This window comes from Artemia franciscana, chromosome 8 (assembly GCF_032884065.1).
Source record: "Artemia franciscana chromosome 8, ASM3288406v1, whole genome shotgun sequence".
Lineage (NCBI taxonomy): Eukaryota > Metazoa > Arthropoda > Branchiopoda > Anostraca > Artemiidae > Artemia > Artemia franciscana.
Genome location: NC_088870.1, coordinates 29,461,528 through 29,474,177, shown reverse-complemented (window position 1 = coordinate 29,474,177; position 12,650 = coordinate 29,461,528). Strand labels below are relative to the sequence as shown.

General features: G+C 34.9%; 1 protein-coding gene across 3 annotated transcripts in view; it reads right to left on the bottom strand.

Moving 5' to 3' along the window:
* Window positions 1–11,878, bottom strand: part of LOC136030256 (serine/threonine-protein kinase pakG-like) — a 166,893-nt gene extending 155,015 nt beyond the window's left edge. For 2 of the 3 annotated variants that reach the window (XM_065709097.1, XM_065709098.1), the window contains exon 1: window positions 11,788–11,878. The gene's annotated coding sequence lies outside the window, so the exon portion shown is untranslated. The remainder of the gene's footprint in view (window positions 1–11,787) is intronic. The other variant, XM_065709099.1, reaches the window with a different exon arrangement.
* Window positions 11,879–12,650: the final 772 nt, after the last annotated feature.

Sequence of the window (12,650 nt, the reverse complement as noted above, 5' to 3'; positions counted from 1 at the left end):
GTAGAACTTATCTCTATTAGTAAAGATTTGATTCCTAATTATGAGATCCAGACTATTTTGGCTGAACAAATCTCAAAGGCTTACCCCAACTATAGAAAAATATATACTGATGGATCCGTCCAGAGGGAAAGAGCTGGAGCAGGAGCATGTATCCCATCCCTGAATTTGAATATTTATTCTCCTCTCCCATTGGGATCTTCTATCCTGTCTGCTGAATTATGTGCCATCCGCCTGGCCTTGGATGCTCTTATAAATTATAACATTGAATCTGAAAATATACTCTGTCTCTCCGACTCTAAATCAGCATTACTACTGATCAAAATATTAATAGAATTGCTAATGACAAAGATTTATATAATATTAGAAGAAAGCTTCTTAATCTTAAGATCAAGGAAAATGAAGTTTATTTTCAACATGTTCCTAGTCATAAAGGTATAAAATATAATGATATGGCTGATTCTCTAGCAGCAAAGGCTTCCATGTTATCTCCTAGTCCTTCCTCTGACCTCAATTCAAGAGATATTATCAGGCAAAGATCCAAAGTTAATCACAGTACATTAATGTTATCTCCATTTCATACAAGATTAAATACAGTGCTATATTACCGACTGAAATCAGGTGCCCTACTTCTAAATAGCTTGTTATTTAATTGGAAGCTACATCATTCCCCTGTATGCCGAATCTGCTTTTCAACAGAGGAAACAATCCAGCATATTTTATTTGATTGCCAGGCTCAGAGTGAGGAGACTGTTGCTCTTAAGCGTTTCTGCTCCTTGGCTAAGATTCCAAATACTTATACAGCTATCCTGGATTCTAACCTGCCATGGGAAATTGATCGTAAGATATTTAAGGCAGCAATTGATACCTTAAAGAGAAATATTGTTTAATAAGGATTAAAGCTTGAAGAAGTCAATTTTTAATGGGACGCGATTTATCCATAGTTTTTGATTGTGCAGAAGAGAGCGGGAATGAGTAGAAAGAGCCGTATTGGTACCGGCCGGCCTAGTGCCTTAAACTGCTGGGGACAGGTAGCTCAGGTACTCGCACTTCCCACAATCAATAACAGTGTATTATTGTTCATAATCGTATATATCCATTGTTCGCAGACTGGAGCATAATAGCGCTTCCAGTAGCTAGTTTTTCTGAAGAAGAAGTCAAAGAGGTGAAAGGACTTGTTGTTAGTCCATATACCTCCCTACAATTTTTGGAACTGGAACTCTATTGAATGATATCACATGTCATAGTAGTTCAATGGAAAGCTTAGATTTACATAAAAGGGCCAATTTCGAGGATTTTGGCATGTTTCTTGAGCTTAAGCCCTGTGATCCTTGAGTTTTGCATTTTGAGGAGCCCATTGTAATAGATACACAGCTTACCCAGTCAGTTCCAAGCCAATCAGGTAAAATACAATTTTTCAAACTTATCCCCTTTGGAACAAATTGTAGAGTGTTGAGGTTTCATTAACAGTAGATATATACATTATACGTTTCAATTCAACATCAAATGCATTTTGCAAAAACTACTTGTGCTTTGAGATACCCTTGGAAACATGATGCAAGCACTGTAATTTTTAAACCAAATGAGAAAAAAAAATTGGATTGTAAAAGTGTCTTAAGTCCTGTAATGCTGTTTCCTCTGGTTTGGGAAGCCAAAGGCCGGGTTTAAAAACATGAAAAAAAATTGTAAGTCCAGTAAATCCTTTCAATCCAGACTCATCATACATATTACAAGAATTGTAGCTGCTTTTGGTCTGGGTTGACTGAAAATATTCAAAATCTGGCAACCCCTTTGGTCTATGCTGATCAAAACGCTCCAAGCTTGGTATTTCATTGTAGACTATAGCAGAACCAATTCTTTGCTTTTTTCTTGTTTATTCTTCTTCTTTTTTTTTAACTGCAAGATTTAGATTTTTGCAAAGTAATTGTAATACAAGGGTGTCACATTGCCCTTTACTTACTTGATACTAGTTTGCTGACTTTTAAAATACAATATAAACTAAGAAAACTTACCATTAGATTCCTTATCTTATGCTCTCTCCAAGTATCATAGTTGCTTTCTGGACAATGCACCCCAACCACCACCACACCCCTGATGGTCTCAAATTTAGCCATAAATAATATAATGTTCCATTATTTTGTGTCTCTTGATGATTTACGATTCTTTGATAAATTAGTTTATTGTTTTTTGCCCATAAAAAAGTATTTACCCTGTCTAATGGCAAGAGATCAGTTGGATATTGAATATTACTTAAATATAATTTTAATATATGGACAAAATGGAAGGAAACACGATAATCAGATTAATAGAGACATAATACATATTATAAATTAAGAATTTCATATTTTTTTATTTTGTTATATATATTAGGGATAACCTGTTTTTTATAAGCCTGAGACTATCAGGGGGAGAGGGATTATTGTCAGAAATATATTTAGAGGCTTGCTTCATTTAAAAGCGGACATGTATTAACCTCTTTTTTATATTTAAGATCAAGCAAGAATTAAATTTATTGAATACCCTAGTTGAGTACAATTATTCTTCTTCACAACAATTCTCCGTGTTAGAACATGTGAATGCTTAAGTTAATCTACTATTGGTATACTTTATCCTAACTGAAAGATCTTGTGTTTAAAACAGGGCAGCATCTTTACAGATCAGGTTCAAGCTGGAAATGCCTTTTTGATTATGCTCAACTTTTAACTATAAGTACAGTTAAAATTGTCCTTGCATAGACACAAGAATTCAACCTAAACTAAATAAAATACTTTGAAAATTTACCCTGTATTCAAAAGAGCTAATTGCAATAAGCAAAGCATCAAATAAATTTCTTTCAAAAAGATCAAAATAATCTTGCAACCCCATAGAACATTTGGAACTAGCCAAAAATATGATGAAATTTTAGTTTAGCAGCTTGTCTGATACTTATAGAGAGTAGTATTGTTGGATCCCGTATTTTATTCTCTTTCCAAATATCATGATTGTTTAATAAAAATTTTCTGCTTTACATCATTACATGTGTTGTAGAATGATAGCTGCATTTTTGACTTGGTGAAATTCCAATTTTGACAGAGCAGCCACAATGGAATTGCAAATAAAAATACTATTTGAAATGATCCAATGTGTTGATGAAAATGGAAGGGAACAAAATAATCTGAGCGATAGAAAACTGCTGCATAATATAAGGCCAGAATTTCAATATTTTTGTGTATTTATTCGATTTCTGTGTCTATCCTATGGCTATATCTGGGACCATCAGGGGGGAGTGGTGCATTGACCCAAAAACAACTATTATATAATACAACTCGTAAAACAGATGCTCTTATCCAGTTGTATTATTTTCTGATTTCTTTTATTTTTTTTTTTTTAATATATCTTAGAACTATTGGACCATCAGAGTGGGGTGCATTATAAAAAAACAACCATGATATTTGAAAATAGCACAAAATAAGGAATCTTATGGTGTTATTTATTTTTTATGTTTTCTCTAGGAGAGCTCCTAAGCTGCAATTTTACCTTTATCAAGATTTACATCTTTAAAAAGTGAATGACAATTGGAAAAAAAAACAAGAAAGGTGATTAATAGAAACATAATGCAAATTATTAAAACAGAATTCAGGGGGAAGGGTGCACTGTCAGAAAAATATCCATGATATTTAGGAATAGCATAAAATTAGAAATCTAATGGTACTGCTTTTATATATTCACCATGCTTCCTTTGTAAGCAGCAAGCCACTACATGTTTACCTAAATATTTAGTTTTTCATCTTCTTCCTGCTGCTTGTTTACTCCCTACTGTTAAATTAATAAGAAATAAAGAGTTGTACTACAAAAAATATATATAATTTGGGATATATGTTTGCAAATTAGGGGAAGGGGGCACAGGGAGCCAGTTCACATATAAAGATGATATAAGCAAGGGTATAACTGAAGAACTGGGTCTATAGAGAAGGGAACATGTTAAGAAAACAATTCCTACTTTATAATATGCAAAAAAAATTGTAGTTAACACATTTTGACAACAGTTCAACTATACTTTACCCCCAACCCACCACCCCCTCCTTAAGTGCAAATATATAGCCCAAATTATATACTTCCCATGTGTTTTCCATTTCTGGATTTTGTTACTGTTGGTTCAATTTACGGGTCCAGAGGTTAAAACAAGAGTGGCACATGGCAAAATGCATGAGAAATATGAAAACTTGGGCTATGTATTTGCACATTAAGGGATGGCTGGTAAAGTTTAGTGGAATTGTAGTCAAAATGTATTAACTATAATAATTTTGCATATTATGAAATATGAATGGGTTTTGTTGTGTTTAGTGCTTTTATGCTTATGCTTATGCTTGCTGCTTATTATCTTATGATTGCTGCTTGCTTATGTAGTTTTGTTGCAGGTTGGTTGGTTTAATAAATTAATCTACTTGGTAACAATACATGGTGTCAGAAGTTTCAGAAATGGACAATCTTCTTCCATGCCCATCATTCAACTGGGAATCAGCCAGTCTACAAGCATGGACAAAATTTGAACAGCATGTAAATCTCATATTCAGCGGACCGCTGAGTGGAAAGAATGCCAAATAACAATGTGCATACCTTCTTCTTTGGCTAGGAGAAAAAGGACGAGATGTCTTTAGTACTTAGACATTAACATCAGAAGAAAAAGACAAACTTGATGTTTATCTTAAGAAATTTAAAGAGTACATTGCTCCTATGAACAATCCTATATTCGCTCGCTATAAATTCCATAAGCGGGATCAGTTGGAGCATGAATCAATTGAACATTACATTACAGCCCTCAAGGTGCTTGTCAAAGATTGTGATTGTGAGTTTACGGACAATTTTGAGAAGGAGATGGTGAGAGACAGATTAATATGTGGACTGAAACAACATAGAATTCGAGAAAAACTATTATCTTAAGGTAGAACCCTTACTCTTGAAACTACAGTGACAATTGCAAGAGCTTTTGAGACAACACAAGAGCAGCTCATGTCCATGTCAGCCATGTCCTTGTCACCTACAACAGTAAAGGACCCAAATGTAAAACAAGAATTAGACTATGTAAGAAGACAAAAGAAGTATGACCAACCCACAACAAGCAAGAAGTGTTACTTCTGTGGTGAGGCATATGACCCAAATCACAAATGTCCAGCAAAAGGGAAGTCCTGCTCCAAGTGCGGAAAGACAAATCATTTTGCTCGTGTCTGCTATAGCAAAGCAGTAGATACTATTGATATGGAAGGAACAGATGGAAATCAAGAACAAGAAATTTATATTGATACATTACTTATTGGAGCCATAGCTGAGAAATCAAGCCAACCGACTGTGGCTATCAAACTGAATAATTCAGCATGAGAAACTCTATTCAAAATCGACACAGGAGCTGAAGCAAATGTTATCCCAAAATCTATCTTTGACAGATTTAAACCCAAACCAGAGGAACTCGCATTCCAATTGCGGGAGTATGGTCTTTAAATTGTAGACATAAAGGAATTATCAGCAAAAAGTACAGTTTTTGTAGTTGATACACAGTCGAACCCAATACTAGGATACCAAGCATCCGTAGAAATGGGGTTTGTGAAGGTAGCTACATCTATCTCTTCCTTGTCTACAAAGAAGAGTGTTCAGAAGAACCCAATTCCCAAAGAGTTTGATGACGACTTTGCTGGGATAGGTAAACTCCCAGGTAAAGTAGAGATGCATGTAGAAAAGAATGCAATCCCATCAATTATTCCCGTCAGGAGAATACCTTTTGCCTTACATGAGAGGGTTAAAAGCGAACTGGAGCGCCTGGAAAAATTAGACATCATTGAAAGAGTGGTGGCTCCAACCGAGTGGGTTAATTCAATCGTAGCCGTGGAAAAGTAAGACGGTTTGTTACGTTTATGCTTCGATCCAAGAGAGCTTAATAAGTCCATACAAAGACCCTATTATCCAATGTCAACTTTTGAAGATATAACAGCCAAAATTCATGGCCATAATAAGTTCTCTAAGCTTGATGCAACATTCGGGTATTTGATGCTGGCATTAACTGAGACGTCTTCACTTGTCACAACTTTCAACACCCCATTTGGCAGGTACAAATACAAAAGAATGCCATTTGGATTAATATGTGCACAAGACGAATTCCAGCGAAAGATGGAAGAAACCTTTGGCAACTTGAAAGGTGTTGGCGTCATTGTTGACGATATCGTTGTATCAGGAAAAGATGAAGAACATGATGAGAATTTAAGGAAAGTCCTAGAGAAGGCCAGAGAAGTTGGAGTAAGATTTAATCCAGAAAAATGCATATTCGGATCAACAAGCGTGCCATATTTTGGACTTCTAATAACTGCAGATGGTATCAAACCAGATCCTTCAAAAGTTCAAGCCATAATTGAGATGCCACATCCATTAAACAAAGACGAACTGGCCACATTCCTTGGAATGACAAACTTCCTTTCAAAATACATTCCAAACTTGTCATCTCTAAACTATCCCCTCAGAGAATTGGGAAAACAAACTGTCTTTGAGTGGACCAATGAACACGCAACAGCAATGAATAGAATCAGAACTTCGATCTGTAACAACCTTGCAACCTTTGATACTAAGGCAAAATCTGTTGAGATGAAAACCGATGCTTCCAAACATGGTCTCAGGGCAGAGTTGAGCATAGGTGGAAAAATTGTTGCTTTTGGATCAATGGTTCTCACATCAACAGAACAAAACTATTCTCAGATTGAAAAAGAGCTATATGCTATCCTCTATGGCTGTAAAAAATTTCATCAATTTGTCTATGGGAGGAGAATCATTGCACATACAGATCATAAGCCACTGGAGGCTATATTGTCAAAACCACTAAGCCAAGCCCCTCCCATGCTCCAAAGAATGATGATTCAGCTGCAGCCATACAATATTACGGTTCAAATGTTAGAGGAAAGGACTTACCAGTTGCAGACACACTGTCAAGACTGCATCCGCCCCACTTTGATGAAGAATGCTCCCTGGAGATTGAATTCCATGTTCACTCTGTTATGGAAAGTATCCCAGTCAGTGATAAGAAGATGGGGACCATCTTGGAAGAAAATAGAGAGACCCAATTATGATGGAACTTACCTCGGTCATACAAAAAGGATGGCCGAACCACCGACACCAGTGTTCTGCTAGCATGCAACCTTACTGGAATGTTAGGGATGAGTTGTCCAGCGTTGATGGCATCATTTTAAAAGGAAATAGAGTTGTCATTCCAAGAGCATTACAAAGGGACATTCTGCAGCAATTGCACATATTACACTTAGGGATGGAGAAAAGCAAGCAAAGAGCCAGAAGCTCTGTTTACTGGTCAAATATGAATTCAAGATCTGATCTGGAACTGCAAAGCTTGTGAGAAATTTTCCAGAAATAATCAGAAAGAACCGCTGATATCGACACCAATCCCACAGTATCCTTGGGAATACCTGGGTATTGACCTTTGCAAGATCAACAGAAGAGACTATATAGTAACCAGTGACTACTATAGTCGTTTCATAGAGATTGACTGAGATGAACCGGCAACCTCATCAGAAGTAATAAAGAAGCTCAAGGCCCATTTTGCTAGATATGGTATTCCAAAAAAAGTTCGGTCCTTTTTGCAGAAATGGGACATCCAGCATCTGACTTCAAGTACGAATTTCCCACAGTCTAATGGCCATGCTGAGAAGGCCGTGGATATAGCGAGTAGGATCATGCTAAAAGCTATAGAGTCCAATGCAGACCCCTACCTTGGTCTTTTAGAATATCGGAATACTCCAATAGACGGTGAGGCATCACCTGCCCAGCTTCTTATGAGTATAAGTTTAAGATCCATCCTTCCCTGTACTCGGTAGCAACTGGAGCCAAATACTGTTCCAAAGACGAAGTTCCTCAAAGCAAGAACTAGTCAACAAGAAAGGCAGAAGCAGAACAATGACAAGGCTTCTAAAGATCTAATAGAGTTGAAAGACAACCAACCCATTTGGGTCAAACTGTCAAAGGAAGCTACACGTTGGATGAAAGGTGTGGTGACGTCATGCGTATCTCCAAGATCTTACCTTATAGAAGCCGAAAATGGTATATTTTATTGCAGAAATCGGGCCCATTTGAAACCACGGTCTAGTGCTGAAGGCAACAGTGCTCAACAATCTTCAAGATTCACAGGGGATGAGGACCTTCCAGCAGAATTTCACCCTCCTGTGACTCAATCCTCTTCTCCAAAAAAGGCTGTTCCAAAGACTCCAGATAATCGTAGTACTGGAGAAATCTTCCAAGACATCCCGTACAGAACCCCAAGAACTCCAACACCCCCTCCAGCAGCAAACAGTGAAAGCAGAAATGGAGAGGATTATTCACGACCCTATGTAACAAGAACTGGTAGAGTGGTTAAGCCAAGGAAGATAATGGACATTTAAATTGCTAGTGTTTTCTTTTTTTGTGTGTGTGCTTTTATAGCACAATTATTATTGTGAAAGAAAGGAGATGTTGTGTTTAGTGATTTTATGCTTATGCTTGCTGCTTATTATCTTATGATTGCTGTTTGCTTATGTAGTTTTGTTGCAGGTCGGTTGGCTTAATAAATTAAGCTACTTGGTAACAATACAGGTTTCTTAACATGTTTCTTTCTCAACAGCCTTAATTTTAGGTTTATACATAAGCAAGCACTTTAGAATGTTTTAAAGGACTTTACAAAGTAATGGATGGTACTTATATGTTATAGACCCTATGTTAAGTTCTTCATCTAAGTAGAATTTGTTTCTCTCACTAATCCTGATAAAATGTCACAAAATATGATGAAAATATAATGCTTTAGAAACAAACTTTGGCTATATATTTGCACATTTGGGGGGAGGGGTTGGGGTAAAGTATAGTGGGTCTCTTTGCAAAATGTGTTAGGTACAATTATTCTGCATAATATGAAGTAAGAATTGTTTTCTAACTTTACACTGTCAAAATACTTCCCCCTCCCCTAATGTGCAAATATATAGCCCACATTATACATTTCCCATCTATTCTTTCACTTGTCTTTGTTTGTCTTGCACTAAGCTGAAAGAAACTAACAAAGAAACCAGTTCTACAGAGTGTCAATGGATAAAGAACTTAACATAGGTGCTATAACATATAAGTACCTAATGAATAATAACACTTTCTAAAAGGTAAGGAATTACATGTTACTTTATTGTAAATTAAGGGTTTTAAATATTGAGCAGATCATATTATTGACCTGCAAATAAAGTAAGAGTATCACTAGATGCCATTTTTTATCTTTTTTCTGAATATAATAATTGCCTTTTGTACAATTTAGTTTTAAGCCCTTTTTGGACCCATGAAAATGATAATATCTTTCTATATTTTTTGGTATAAAAAGGGTTAAGACATTTGTTTCAAACTTACTATTGCATTATAAAATATATTTTCTTAAAGTTATATAGTCTGCAAGCATTGATTTGTCACAATCAAGCTATATAAAAAATTCAAAACAATTCCTCTATTTTCCATCTGCCTCATTTCTTCAGTCAATTTTTGTTATTTTTTGACATATATGCAAAAGGCAGTTTTTAAGCAACCTAACAGAATAAGAAGAAAACATAGCAGATTAGTTTTGCATTTCTTTTTATTCAACTGAATCTTGACAAATTAATGTTGGTGAATAATACAACTTTTACAAAATGGATTTATAATGAAATAGTAAGTTTGAAATAGATGTTATAACCCATTTTTATATTTAAAAATATAGAATGAAATCATTATTTTAAACAGTCCTAAAAGGGCTTAACACTGAATTAGAAACAAAAATTGATTAGCTTACTATATTCAGAAAGAGTATAAAAAAACAACATCTAATGGTATCTAGTCTAAACCCAGGGGATTAGGGGTTTGACCCCCCCCCCCACCAAAAAAATGCCTGTCTGATATGTAAAAATATAACAAAATGAATACAAAAAATTTGAATATACATATCTTAGTTTTTTTGGTGTAGCCCCCCCCTCAAAAGAAAAATCCTTGTGTAAACCTCCCCCCCCCCAAAAAAAAAGAATAGGTATAGGAAATGTATTTGCATATCTTTAAAACCATTTAAATTAGGATTGAGCAAAGTTGTGAAGCTGGAAAAAAAATTTTGTACTTTACTCAAGCAGAAGAGGTGTCACTTTTATAAAACACATATTTTTGAAGGTCATCAAAGGTCAGGGCACTCTAGAGGGAGAATGAGTGGAGGTAGGTACTTTAAAATACCTTCCCAGGACATACTTTTATCAATGTTGGTATTACTGGAACAATTGTTTGGGGTCATGAAACTATTGTTAATGGATGTGTTTTGAATTTTTGAACATCTTTTCTCTGTTGCAAAACTGCCACAAACTCTATTACAATCTATTAACACTAGTTTCATGACCCAAAACAATTGTTCCAGTAATACCAACATTGACCCATAGACCCATCCCAGAAAGTTTCATTTTCCTAACCTAATGCATTTCAAAGATAGCAAGAAGTAAATCAACTAGAAATTTACCTTCTTGGTAAAATGTAAAACACCCCCCCCCCCCATAAAAAAATCCTGGATACAGCTTTAAGTGGTATGTTCACTTTATTTGTAGATCAATTATATGAACTGCTCAATATTAACCAAAAAATTATTGTATTTAGAAATTACAAAACCTTACTTTAGTAGTTTGCTAATCTTGCATGTATATTGGTAATTAAATTTGTTTTACCACCAATTTTAACAATGAAAATAGCCTAGGCAATGATGCACCACAATATATTTAAAAAGAACATAAATAATAAATAAAATAGTTGTCTACTTCTTTTATTTGTTTCTTAAGTTTCCTTCTAAGGCAGCTAACTATTAAATTTTTACCTGATTGCTTATTGAACACCAAGAAGTACAAAAATCAATCAAAATTAGGCTATTGAACAAGATGTTAGTCAAACCTAAAACTGATAAATATTACAGGGGGTATAATAAATTCTGTATAGAATTTAAAGCATTGAAGTCATGATTAGCTATCAGACAACTGGATTTCTTGTCATATTCTATCAAAACTTCATAAATTACACTGTTTCCTAGCATATTATGCTGTAGGATCACTGTTTTTATGCTTCCATAAAAAAAATACTGGGTACAATTCTAGTTAATTGACTTCTTGCTATCTTGGAAAGGGTTTAGGTTAGGAAAATGAAACTTTCAGGAATGGGTCTACAGGCTAAAGTATGTCCTGGGAAGGTATTTTAAAGTACCCACTCCACTCCTTCTCCCTCTAGAGGGCCCAGAAATTTGTCTACATGACAGGTCTATACCTACTGAAATTTTGACAAAACAATATTTTACCTTAATTTTCAATTACTAGGCTAGTTGCTTTTCTCTGCCTTTAGTTCTGAAAATGCAATTCCTGTTAGGCTATTTGAGTATAATTTTGAGTCATATCAGTGTTTTTTTTTCAAAATTTAGGAAATGTATTTATATATCTTTAAAACCTTATAAAATAGAACTGAGCAAAGTTATGAACTAAAGCTGGAAATAATTTTGTTGTACTTCAATTAAGCAGAAGATCTATTTTGCAAGGTTTCACTTTTATAACACACATATTTTTAAAGGTCATCAAAGGTCAGGGCCCTTTAGAGGCAGAAGGAGTGGAGGTAGTTGCTTCAAAATACCTTCCAGGACATACTTTAGTCTCTAAATTCATCAACTGAAAGTTTCATTTTCCTAAACTAAACCCTTTCTGAGATATCAAGAAGTCGATTAACTAGAATTTTACCAAAATACTGTACTGACAATTAGTTGAAGCTTCAACTTGCCTTTTTGACGCTGTCTTAAGGACATCGTATTGAGAATGGTTTATCTGTCAAAAATATCATGTTTATGATTTAAATTATTTGCCAAAATTTGGTTGTTCAATAGCATAGTTGCTTGATTTCGGCGGAAACGTAGCCCAAACGACGGCGATTACTAGCCCAAAAATAGTAAACGAAACTTTAGCTCTTTATAGGGTTGAATTTCTAAATAGCGCACGAAAATTGTGAAGGCCAAAACTTATTCTTTTTACAGGAATAAGGTCTTGAATCCTAACCCTTACCTTAAATTTAACAAAAGGAAAAAATGAAGCATTAGTAGTCAGGTCAGTAAATTTTGCGGGTCACAAAATTATAATGGATCTTGTATTGTAAATTCACACTCTTATTAGTGAACCTGTCTGATAGATACTGATATGGACCTGAACTTTGACAAAATTTGAATAGTAGTTAATGCAAGTGGCTTCGATAAATATGTCTTCAATCCAGCACTTTTTAAAGACTTGGTAAGTGTTACTGGCCTGACTCCTAATGCTTCATTTTGTTCCTTTTATTAAATTTAAGGTAAAGGTTAGGATTAGGGACCTGACCCTTATAATAAAGAATGCACAAGAATTCCCAATGGAGCCATATCCTGCAATACTAAATAAATTGTTTATATTTTGCTATTGCTTCGAGATAATTTTTAAGATGAAAAACTATAAATTAGTTAATAAGGATTTTAGTCATGTTTAAAAGATATACTTTTTATTTCAATCCGACGCTATGTCTCAGAGGTATCAAGCTATTTTTGAAAACAATGAAATTGTTTTCACGCTCCAAATTTAATTTGAAGTTTAACCCAAGTAATAGTTATCGTCCCAGAATCA